This window comes from Aquarana catesbeiana, linkage group LG07 (genome assembly GCF_042186555.1).
Source record: "Aquarana catesbeiana isolate 2022-GZ linkage group LG07, ASM4218655v1, whole genome shotgun sequence".
NCBI classification, from domain to species: Eukaryota; Metazoa; Chordata; class Amphibia; order Anura; family Ranidae; genus Aquarana; species Aquarana catesbeiana.
The window spans coordinates 155,240,302-155,253,007 of record NC_133330.1 but is presented as its reverse complement, the minus strand read 5'-3'; positions in this window follow the sequence as shown (position 1 = coordinate 155,253,007).

The window sequence follows — 12,706 nt, the reverse complement described above, 5'->3', positions numbered from 1 at the left end:
TAGAGTGAACAAGTCTTGCTTTTTGTTTGCTGGGTTGCATTTTGGGGGCTTTTCCTTTTAGTTTTTCAATCACCTTTTTCTGTCACTTTTTAAATAGCTTTTTTTTTTCTCTTGCTCCTTCAGCCTATCAATTAACTGGGGTGGTTGATTGCTCACAGGTGCCTATATAACTGTGTGTAGGACTCATTCTGAGCATGCTAAGTCTGAGGCTATGGAACTCTGTGTAAGTGGAACTGGTATAAGTGGTGAGTTAAAAACCAGCGTTAGAGTGAACAAGTCTTGCTTTTTGTTTGCTGGGTTGCATTTTTGAGGCTTTTCCTTTCAGTTTTTCAATCACCTTTTTAGGTCACTTTTTAAATAGCTTTTTTTTTCTCTGGTTCCTTCAGGCTATCAATTAAGGGGGGTGGTTAATTGCTCACAGGTGCCTATATAACTGTGTGTAGGACTCATTCTGAGCCTGCTCAGTCTGAGGCTGTGGAACTTTGTGTAAGTGGAACTGGTATAAGTGGTGAGTTAAAAACCAGAGTTAGAGTGAACAAGTCTTGCTTTTTGTTTGCTGGGTTGCATTTTTGGGGCTTTTCCTTTTAGTTTTTCAATCACCTTTTTCTGTCACTTTTTAAATAGCTTTTTTTTTCTCTGGTTCCTTCAGGCTATCAATTAAGGGTGGTGGTTAATTGCTCACAGGTGCCTATATAACTGTGTGTAGGACTCATTCTGAGCCTGCTCAGTCTGAGGTTGTGGAACTTTGTGTAAGTGGAACTGGTATAAGTGGTGAGTTAAAAACCAGAGTTAGAGTGAACAAGTCTTGCTTTTTGTTTGCTGGGTTGCATTTTTGGGGCTTTTCCTTTTAGTTTTTCAATCACCTTTTTCTGTCACTTTTTAAATAGCTTTTTTTTTCTCTGGTTCCTTCAGGCTATCAATTAACGGGGGTGGTTAATTGCTCACAGGTGCCTATATAACTGTGTGTAGGACTCATTCTGAGCCTGCTCAGTCTGAGGCTTTGGAACTCTGTGTAAGTGGAAATGGTATAAGTGGTGAGTTAAAAAGCAGCGTTAGAGTGAACAAGTCTTGCTTTTTGTTTGCTGGGTTGCATTTTTGGGGCTTTTCCTTTTAGTTTTTCAATCACCTTTTTCTGTCACTTTTTAAATAGCTTTTTTTTTTCTCTGGTTCCTTCAGGCTATCAATTAAGGGGGGTGGTTAATTGCTCACAGGTGCCTATATAACTGTGTGTAGGACTCATTCTGAGCCTGCTCAGTCTGAGGCTGTGGAACTTTGTGTAAGTGGAACTGGTATAAGTGGTGAGTTAAAAACCAGAGTTAGAGTGAACAAGTCTTGCTTTTTGTTTGCTGGGTTGCATTTTTGGGGCTTTTCCTTTTAGTTTTTCAATCACCTTTTTCTGTCACTTTTTAAATAGCTTTTTTTTTCTCTGGTTCCTTCAGGCTATCAATTAAGGGTGGTGGTTAATTGCTCACAGGTGCCTATATAACTGTGTGTAGGACTCATTCTGAGCCTGCTCAGTCTGAGGTTGTGGAACTTTGTGTAAGTGGAACTGGTATAAGTGGTGAGTTAAAAACCAGAGTTAGAGTGAACAAGTCTTGCTTTTTGTTTGCTGGGTTGCATTTTTGGGGCTTTTCCTTTTAGTTTTTCAATCACCTTTTTCTGTCACTTTTTAAATAGCTTTTTTTTTCTCTGGTTCCTTCAGGCTATCAATTAACGGGGGTGGTTAATTGCTCACAGGTGCCTATATAACTGTGTGTAGGACTCATTCTGAGCCTGCTCAGTCTGAGGCTGTGGAACTCTGTGTAAGTGGAAATGGTATAAGTGGTGAGTTAAAAAGCAGCGTTAGAGTGAACAAGTCTTGCTTTTTGTTTGCTGGGTTGCATTTTTGGGGCTTTTCCTTTTAGTTTTTCAATCACCTTTTTCTGTCACTTTTTAAATAGCTTTTTTTTTTCTCTGGTTCCTTCAGGCTATCAATTAAGGGGGGTGGTTAATTGCTCACAGGTGCCTATATAACTGTGTGTAGGACTCATTCTGAGCCTGCTCAGTCTGAGGCTTTGGAACTCTGTGTAAGTGGAAATGGTATAAGTGGTGAGTTAAAAAGCAGCGTTAGAGTGAACAAGTCTTGCTTTTTGTTTGCTGGGTTGCATTTTTGGGGCTTTTCCTTTTAGTTTTTCAATCACCTTTTTCTGTCACTTTTTAAATAGCTTTTTTTTTTCTCTGGTTCCTTCAGGCTATCAATTAAGGGGGTGGTTAATTGCTCACAGGTGCCTATATAACTGTGTGTAGGACTCATTCTGAGCCTGCTCAGTCTGAGGCTGTGGAACTTTGTGTAAGTGGAACTGGTATAAGTGGTGAGTTAAAAACCAGAGTTAGAGTGAACAAGTCTTGCTTTTTGTTTGCTGGGTTGCATTTTTGGGGCTTTTCCTTTTAGTTTTTCAATCACCTTTTTCTGTCACTTTTTAAATAGCTTTTTTTTTCTCCGGTTCCTTCAGGCTATCAATTAACGGGGGTGGTTAATTGCTCACAGGTGCCTATATAACTGTGTGTAGGACTCATTCTGAGCTTGCTCAGTCTGAGGCTGTGGAACTCTGTGTAAGTGGAACTGGTATAAGTGGTGAGTTAAAAACCAGCGTTAGAGTGAACAAGTCTTGCTTTTTGTTTGCTGGGTTGCATTTTTGTGGCTTTTCCTTTTAGTTTTTCAATCACCTTTTTCTGTCACTTTTTAAATAGCTTTTTTTTTTCTCTGGTTCCTTCAGGCTATCAATTAAGGGGGGTGGTTAATTGCTCACAGGTGCCTATATAACTGTGTGTAGGACTCATTCTGAGCCTGCTCAGTCTGAGGCTGTGGAACTTTGTGTAAGTGGAACTGGTATAAGTGGTGAGTTAAAAACCAGAGTTAGAGTGAACAAGTCTTGCTTTTTGTTTGCTGGGTTGCATTTTTGGGGCTTTTCCTTTTAGTTTTTCAATCACCTTTTTCTGTCACTTTTTAAATAGCTTTTTTTTTCTCTGGTTCCTTCAGGCTATCAATTAACGGGGGTGGTTATTTGCTCACAGGTGCCTATATAACTGTGTGTAGGACTCATTCTGAGCCTGCTCAGTCTGAGGCTGTGGAACTCTGTGTAAGTGGAACTGGTATAAGTGGTGAGTTAAAAACCAGAGTTAGAGTGAACAAGTCTTGCTTTTTGTTTGCTGGGTTGCATTTTTGGGGCTTTTCCTTTTAGTTTTTCAATCACCTTTTTCTGTCACTTTTTAAATAGCTTTTTTTTTCTCTGGTTCCTTCAGGCTATCAATTAACGGGGGTGGTTATTTGCTCACAGGTGCCTATATAACTGTGTGTAGGACTCATTCTGAGCCTGCTCAGTCTGAGGCTGTGGAACTCTGTGTAAGTGGAACTGGTATAAGTGGTGAGTTAAAAACCAGAGTTAGAGTTAACAAGTCTTGCTTTTTGTTTGCTGGGTTGCATTTTTGGGGCTTTTCCTTTTAGTTTTTCAATCACCTTTTTCTGTCACTTTTTAAATAGCTTTTTTTTTATCTGGTTCCTTCAGGCTATCAATTAAGGGGGGGGTGGTTAATTGCTCACAGGTGCTTATATAACTGTGTTTAGGACTAATTCTGAGCCTGCTCAGTCTGAGGCTGTGGAACTCTGTATAAGTGGAACTGGTATAAGTGGTGAGTTAAAAACCAGAGTTAGAGTGAACAAGTCTTGCTTTTTGTTTGCTGGGTTGCATTTTGGGGGCTTTTCCTTTTAGTTTTTCAATCACCTTTTTCTGTCACTTTTTAAATAGCTTTTTTTTTCTCTGGTTCCTTCAGGCTATCAATTAACGGGGGTGGTTAATTGCTCACAGGTGCCTATATAACTGTGTGTAGGACTCATTCTGAGCCTGCTCAGTCTGAGGCTGTGGAACTCTGTGTAAGTGGAACTGATATAAGTGGTGAGTTAAAAACCAGAGTTAGAGTTAACAAGTCTTGCTTTTTGTTTGCTGGGTTGCATTTTTGGGGCTTTTCCTTTTAGTTTTTCAATCACCTTTTTCTGTCACTTTTTAAATAGCTTTTTTTTTATCTGGTTCCTTCAGGCTATCAATTAAGGGAGGGTGGTTAATTGCTCACAGGTGCCTATATAACTGTGTGTAGGACTCATTCTGAGCCTGCTCAGTCTGAGGCTGTGGAACTTTGTGTAAGTGGAACTGGTATAAGTGGTGAATTAAAAACCAGAGTTAGAGTGAACAAGTCTTGCTTTTTGTTTGCTGGGTTGCATTTTTGGGGCTTTTCCTTTTAGTTTTTCAATCACCTTTTTCTGTCACTTTTTAAATAGCTTTTTTTTTCTCTGGTTCCTTCAGGCTATCAATTAACGGGGGTGGTTATTTGCTCACAGGTGCCTATATTACTGTGTGTAGGACTCATTCTGAGCCTGCTCAGTCTGAGGCTGTGGAACTCTGTGTAAGTGGAACTGGTATAAGTGGTGAGTTAAAAACCAGAGTTAGAGTTAACAAGTCTTGCTTTTTGTTTGCTGGGTTGCATTTTTGGGGCTTTTCCTTTTAGTTTTTCAATCACCTTTTTCTGTCACTTTTTAAATAGCTTTTTTTTTATCTGGTTTCTTCAGGCTATCAATTAAGGGGGTGGTTAATTGCTCACAGGTGCTTATATAACTGTGTGTAGGACTCATTCATAGCCTGCTCAGTCTGAGGCTGTGGAACTCTGTGTAAGTGGAACTGGTATAAGTGGTGAGTTAAAAACCAGAGTTAGAGTGAAGAAGTCTTGCTTTTTGTTTGCTGGGTTGCATTTTTTGGGGCTTTTCCTTTTAGTTTTTCAATCACATTTTTCTGTCACTTTTTAAATAGCTTTTTTTTTTCTCTGGTTCCGTCAGGCTATCAATTAACGGGGGTGGTTAATTGCTCACAGGTGCCTATATAGCTGTGTGTAGGACTAATTCTGAGCCTGCTCAGTCTGAGGCTGTGGAACTCTGTGTAAGTGGAACTGGTATAAGTGGTGAGTTAAAAACCAGAGTTAGAGTGAACAAGTCTTGCTTTTTGTTTGCTGGGTTGCATTTTGGGGGCTTTTCCTTTTAGTTTTTCAATCACCTTTTTCTGTCACTTTTTAAATAGCTTTTTTTTTTCTCTTGCTCCTTCAGCCTATCAATTAACTGGGGTGGTTGATTGCTCACAGGTGCCTATATAACTGTGTGTAGGACTCATTCTGAGCATGCTAAGTCTGAGGCTATGGAACTCTGTGTAAGTGGAACTGGTATAAGTGGTGAGTTAAAAACCAGCGTTAGAGTGAACAAGTCTTGCTTTTTGTTTGCTGGGTTGCATTTTTGGGGCTTTTCCTTTCAGTTTTTCAATCACCTTTTTAGGTCACTTTTTAAATAGCTTTTTTTTTCTCTGGTTCCTTCAGGCTATCAATTAAGGGGGGTGGTTAATTGCTCACAGGTGCCTATATAACTGTGTGTAGGACTCATTCTGAGCCTGCTCAGTCTGAGGCTGTGGAACTTTGTGTAAGTGGAACTGGTATAAGTGGTGAGTTAAAAACCAGAGTTAGAGTGAACAAGTCTTGCTTTTTGTTTGCTGGGTTGCATTTTTGGGGCTTTTCCTTTTAGTTTTTCAATCACCTTTTTCTGTCACTTTTTAAATAGCTTTTTTTTTCTCTGGTTCCTTCAGGCTATCAATTAAGGGTGGTGGTTAATTGCTCACAGGTGCCTATATAACTGTGTGTAGGACTCATTCTGAGCCTGCTCAGTCTGAGGTTGTGGAACTTTGTGTAAGTGGAACTGGTATAAGTGGTGAGTTAAAAACCAGAGTTAGAGTGAACAAGTCTTGCTTTTTGTTTGCTGGGTTGCATTTTTGGGGCTTTTCCTTTTAGTTTTTCAATCACCTTTTTCTGTCACTTTTTAAATAGCTTTTTTTTTCTCTGGTTCCTTCAGGCTATCAATTAACGGGGGTGGTTAATTGCTCACAGGTGCCTATATAACTGTGTGTAGGACTCATTCTGAGCCTGCTCAGTCTGAGGCTTTGGAACTCTGTGTAAGTGGAAATGGTATAAGTGGTGAGTTAAAAAGCAGCGTTAGAGTGAACAAGTCTTGCTTTTTGTTTGCTGGGTTGCATTTTTGGGGCTTTTCCTTTTAGTTTTTCAATCACCTTTTTCTGTCACTTTTTAAATAGCTTTTTTTTTTCTCTGGTTCCTTCAGGCTATCAATTAAGGGGGGTGGTTAATTGCTCACAGGTGCCTATATAACTGTGTGTAGGACTCATTCTGAGCCTGCTCAGTCTGAGGCTGTGGAACTTTGTGTAAGTGGAACTGGTATAAGTGGTGAGTTAAAAACCAGAGTTAGAGTGAACAAGTCTTGCTTTTTGTTTGCTGGGTTGCATTTTTGGGGCTTTTCCTTTTAGTTTTTCAATCACCTTTTTCTGTCACTTTTTAAATAGCTTTTTTTTTCTCTGGTTCCTTCAGGCTATCAATTAAGGGTGGTGGTTAATTGCTCACAGGTGCCTATATAACTGTGTGTAGGACTCATTCTGAGCCTGCTCAGTCTGAGGTTGTGGAACTTTGTGTAAGTGGAACTGGTATAAGTGGTGAGTTAAAAACCAGAGTTAGAGTGAACAAGTCTTGCTTTTTGTTTGCTGGGTTGCATTTTTGGGGCTTTTCCTTTTAGTTTTTCAATCACCTTTTTCTGTCACTTTTTAAATAGCTTTTTTTTTCTCTGGTTCCTTCAGGCTATCAATTAACGGGGGTGGTTAATTGCTCACAGGTGCCTATATAACTGTGTGTAGGACTCATTCTGAGCCTGCTCAGTCTGAGGCTGTGGAACTCTGTGTAAGTGGAAATGGTATAAGTGGTGAGTTAAAAAGCAGCGTTAGAGTGAACAAGTCTTGCTTTTTGTTTGCTGGGTTGCATTTTTGGGGCTTTTCCTTTTAGTTTTTCAATCACCTTTTTCTGTCACTTTTTAAATAGCTTTTTTTTTTCTCTGGTTCCTTCAGGCTATCAATTAAGGGGGGTGGTTAATTGCTCACAGGTGCCTATATAACTGTGTGTAGGACTCATTCTGAGCCTGCTCAGTCTGAGGCTTTGGAACTCTGTGTAAGTGGAAATGGTATAAGTGGTGAGTTAAAAAGCAGCGTTAGAGTGAACAAGTCTTGCTTTTTGTTTGCTGGGTTGCATTTTTGGGGCTTTTCCTTTTAGTTTTTCAATCACCTTTTTCTGTCACTTTTTAAATAGCTTTTTTTTTTCTCTGGTTCCTTCAGGCTATCAATTAAGGGGGTGGTTAATTGCTCACAGGTGCCTATATAACTGTGTGTAGGACTCATTCTGAGCCTGCTCAGTCTGAGGCTGTGGAACTTTGTGTAAGTGGAACTGGTATAAGTGGTGAGTTAAAAACCAGAGTTAGAGTGAACAAGTCTTGCTTTTTGTTTGCTGGGTTGCATTTTTGGGGCTTTTCCTTTTAGTTTTTCAATCACCTTTTTCTGTCACTTTTTAAATAGCTTTTTTTTTCTCCGGTTCCTTCAGGCTATCAATTAACGGGGGTGGTTAATTGCTCACAGGTGCCTATATAACTGTGTGTAGGACTCATTCTGAGCTTGCTCAGTCTGAGGCTGTGGAACTCTGTGTAAGTGGAACTGGTATAAGTGGTGAGTTAAAAACCAGCGTTAGAGTGAACAAGTCTTGCTTTTTGTTTGCTGGGTTGCATTTTTGTGGCTTTTCCTTTTAGTTTTTCAATCACCTTTTTCTGTCACTTTTTAAATAGCTTTTTTTTTTCTCTGGTTCCTTCAGGCTATCAATTAAGGGGGGTGGTTAATTGCTCACAGGTGCCTATATAACTGTGTGTAGGACTCATTCTGAGCCTGCTCAGTCTGAGGCTGTGGAACTTTGTGTAAGTGGAACTGGTATAAGTGGTGAGTTAAAAACCAGAGTTAGAGTGAACAAGTCTTGCTTTTTGTTTGCTGGGTTGCATTTTTGGGGCTTTTCCTTTTAGTTTTTCAATCACCTTTTTCTGTCACTTTTTAAATAGCTTTTTTTTTCTCTGGTTCCTTCAGGCTATCAATTAACGGGGGTGGTTATTTGCTCACAGGTGCCTATATAACTGTGTGTAGGACTCATTCTGAGCCTGCTCAGTCTGAGGCTGTGGAACTCTGTGTAAGTGGAACTGGTATAAGTGGTGAGTTAAAAACCAGAGTTAGAGTTAACAAGTCTTGCTTTTTGTTTGCTGGGTTGCATTTTTGGGGCTTTTCCTTTTAGTTTTTCAATCACCTTTTTCTGTCACTTTTTAAATAGCTTTTTTTTTATCTGGTTCCTTCAGGCTATCAATTAAGGGGGGGGTGGTTAATTGCTCACAGGTGCTTATATAACTGTGTTTAGGACTAATTCTGAGCCTGCTCAGTCTGAGGCTGTGGAACTCTGTATAAGTGGAACTGGTATAAGTGGTGAGTTAAAAACCAGAGTTAGAGTGAACAAGTCTTGCTTTTTGTTTGCTGGGTTGCATTTTGGGGGCTTTTCCTTTTAGTTTTTCAATCACCTTTTTCTGTCACTTTTTAAATAGCTTTTTTTTTCTCTGGTTCCTTCAGGCTATCAATTAACGGGGGTGGTTAATTGCTCACAGGTGCCTATATAACTGTGTGTAGGACTCATTCTGAGCCTGCTCAGTCTGAGGCTGTGGAACTCTGTGTAAGTGGAACTGATATAAGTGGTGAGTTAAAAACCAGAGTTAGAGTTAACAAGTCTTGCTTTTTGTTTGCTGGGTTGCATTTTTGGGGCTTTTCCTTTTAGTTTTTCAATCACCTTTTTCTGTCACTTTTTAAATAGCTTTTTTTTTATCTGGTTCCTTCAGGCTATCAATTAAGGGAGGGTGGTTAATTGCTCACAGGTGCCTATATAACTGTGTGTAGGACTCATTCTGAGCCTGCTCAGTCTGAGGCTGTGGAACTTTGTGTAAGTGGAACTGGTATAAGTGGTGAATTAAAAACCAGAGTTAGAGTGAACAAGTCTTGCTTTTTGTTTGCTGGGTTGCATTTTTGGGGCTTTTCCTTTTAGTTTTTCAATCACCTTTTTCTGTCACTTTTTAAATAGCTTTTTTTTTCTCTGGTTCCTTCAGGCTATCAATTAACGGGGGTGGTTATTTGCTCACAGGTGCCTATATTACTGTGTGTAGGACTCATTCTGAGCCTGCTCAGTCTGAGGCTGTGGAACTCTGTGTAAGTGGAACTGGTATAAGTGGTGAGTTAAAAACCAGAGTTAGAGTTAACAAGTCTTGCTTTTTGTTTGCTGGGTTGCATTTTTGGGGCTTTTCCTTTTAGTTTTTCAATCACCTTTTTCTGTCACTTTTTAAATAGCTTTTTTTTTATCTGGTTTCTTCAGGCTATCAATTAAGGGGGTGGTTAATTGCTCACAGGTGCTTATATAACTGTGTGTAGGACTCATTCATAGCCTGCTCAGTCTGAGGCTGTGGAACTCTGTGTAAGTGGAACTGGTATAAGTGGTGAGTTAAAAACCAGAGTTAGAGTGAAGAAGTCTTGCTTTTTGTTTGCTGGGTTGCATTTTTTGGGGCTTTTCCTTTTAGTTTTTCAATCACATTTTTCTGTCACTTTTTAAATAGCTTTTTTTTTTCTCTGGTTCCGTCAGGCTATCAATTAACGGGGGTGGTTAATTGCTCACAGGTGCCTATATAGCTGTGTGTAGGACTAATTCTGAGCCTGCTCAGTCTGAGGCTGTGGAACTCTGTGTAAGTGGAACTGGTATAAGTGGTGAGTTAAAAACCAGAGTTAGAGTGAACAAGTCTTGCTTTTTGTTTGCTGGGTTGCATTTTGGGGGCTTTTCCTTTTAGTTTTTCAATCACCTTTTTCTGTCACTTTTTAAATAGCTTTTTTTTTTCTCTTGCTCCTTCAGCCTATCAATTAACTGGGGTGGTTGATTGCTCACAGGTGCCTATATAACTGTGTGTAGGACTCATTCTGAGCATGCTAAGTCTGAGGCTATGGAACTCTGTGTAAGTGGAACTGGTATAAGTGGTGAGTTAAAAACCAGCGTTAGAGTGAACAAGTCTTGCTTTTTGTTTGCTGGGTTGCATTTTTGGGGCTTTTCCTTTCAGTTTTTCAATCACCTTTTTAGGTCACTTTTTAAATAGCTTTTTTTTTCTCTGGTTCCTTCAGGCTATCAATTAAGGGGGGTGGTTAATTGCTCACAGGTGCCTATATAACTGTGTGTAGGACTCATTCTGAGCCTGCTCAGTCTGAGGCTGTGGAACTTTGTGTAAGTGGAACTGGTATAAGTGGTGAGTTAAAAACCAGAGTTAGAGTGAACAAGTCTTGCTTTTTGTTTGCTGGGTTGCATTTTTGGGGCTTTTCCTTTTAGTTTTTCAATCACCTTTTTCTGTCACTTTTTAAATAGCTTTTTTTTTCTCTGGTTCCTTCAGGCTATCAATTAAGGGTGGTGGTTAATTGCTCACAGGTGCCTATATAACTGTGTGTAGGACTCATTCTGAGCCTGCTCAGTCTGAGGTTGTGGAACTTTGTGTAAGTGGAACTGGTATAAGTGGTGAGTTAAAAACCAGAGTTAGAGTGAACAAGTCTTGCTTTTTGTTTGCTGGGTTGCATTTTTGGGGCTTTTCCTTTTAGTTTTTCAATCACCTTTTTCTGTCACTTTTTAAATAGCTTTTTTTTTCTCTGGTTCCTTCAGGCTATCAATTAACGGGGGTGGTTAATTGCTCACAGGTGCCTATATAACTGTGTGTAGGACTCATTCTGAGCCTGCTCAGTCTGAGGCTTTGGAACTCTGTGTAAGTGGAAATGGTATAAGTGGTGAGTTAAAAAGCAGCGTTAGAGTGAACAAGTCTTGCTTTTTGTTTGCTGGGTTGCATTTTTGGGGCTTTTCCTTTTAGTTTTTCAATCACCTTTTTCTGTCACTTTTTAAATAGCTTTTTTTTTTCTCTGGTTCCTTCAGGCTATCAATTAAGGGGGGTGGTTAATTGCTCACAGGTGCCTATATAACTGTGTGTAGGACTCATTCTGAGCCTGCTCAGTCTGAGGCTGTGGAACTTTGTGTAAGTGGAACTGGTATAAGTGGTGAGTTAAAAACCAGAGTTAGAGTGAACAAGTCTTGCTTTTTGTTTGCTGGGTTGCATTTTTGGGGCTTTTCCTTTTAGTTTTTCAATCACCTTTTTCTGTCACTTTTTAAATAGCTTTTTTTTTCTCTGGTTCCTTCAGGCTATCAATTAAGGGTGGTGGTTAATTGCTCACAGGTGCCTATATAACTGTGTGTAGGACTCATTCTGAGCCTGCTCAGTCTGAGGTTGTGGAACTTTGTGTAAGTGGAACTGGTATAAGTGGTGAGTTAAAAACCAGAGTTAGAGTGAACAAGTCTTGCTTTTTGTTTGCTGGGTTGCATTTTTGGGGCTTTTCCTTTTAGTTTTTCAATCACCTTTTTCTGTCACTTTTTAAATAGCTTTTTTTTTCTCTGGTTCCTTCAGGCTATCAATTAACGGGGGTGGTTAATTGCTCACAGGTGCCTATATAACTGTGTGTAGGACTCATTCTGAGCCTGCTCAGTCTGAGGCTGTGGAACTCTGTGTAAGTGGAAATGGTATAAGTGGTGAGTTAAAAAGCAGCGTTAGAGTGAACAAGTCTTGCTTTTTGTTTGCTGGGTTGCATTTTTGGGGCTTTTCCTTTTAGTTTTTCAATCACCTTTTTCTGTCACTTTTTAAATAGCTTTTTTTTTTCTCTGGTTCCTTCAGGCTATCAATTAAGGGGGGTGGTTAATTGCTCACAGGTGCCTATATAACTGTGTGTAGGACTCATTCTGAGCCTGCTCAGTCTGAGGCTTTGGAACTCTGTGTAAGTGGAAATGGTATAAGTGGTGAGTTAAAAAGCAGCGTTAGAGTGAACAAGTCTTGCTTTTTGTTTGCTGGGTTGCATTTTTGGGGCTTTTCCTTTTAGTTTTTCAATCACCTTTTTCTGTCACTTTTTAAATAGCTTTTTTTTTTCTCTGGTTCCTTCAGGCTATCAATTAAGGGGGTGGTTAATTGCTCACAGGTGCCTATATAACTGTGTGTAGGACTCATTCTGAGCCTGCTCAGTCTGAGGCTGTGGAACTTTGTGTAAGTGGAACTGGTATAAGTGGTGAGTTAAAAACCAGAGTTAGAATGAACAAGTCTTGCTTTTTGTTTGCTGGGTTGCATTTTTGGGGCTTTTCCTTTTAGTTTTTCAATCACCTTTTTCTGTCACTTTTTAAATAGCTTTTTTTTTCTCCGGTTCCTTCAGGCTATCAATTAACGGGGGTGGTTAATTGCTCACAGGTGCCTATATAACTGTGTGTAGGACTCATTCTGAGCTTGCTCAGTCTGAGGCTGTGGAACTCTGTGTAAGTGGAACTGGTATAAGTGGTGAGTTAAAAACCAGCGTTAGAGTGAACAAGTCTTGCTTTTTGTTTGCTGGGTTGCATTTTTGTGGCTTTTCCTTTTAGTTTTTCAATCACCTTTTTCTGTCACTTTTTAAATAGCTTTTTTTTTTCTCTGGTTCCTTCAGGCTATCAATTAAGGGGGGTGGTTAATTGCTCACAGGTGCCTATATAACTGTGTGTAGGACTCATTCTGAGCCTGCTCAGTCTGAGGCTGTGGAACTTTGTGTAAGTGGAACTGGTATAAGTGGTGAGTTAAAAACCAGAGTTAGAGTGAACAAGTCTTGCTTTTTGTTTGCTGGGTTGCATTTTTGGGGCTTTTCCTTTTAGT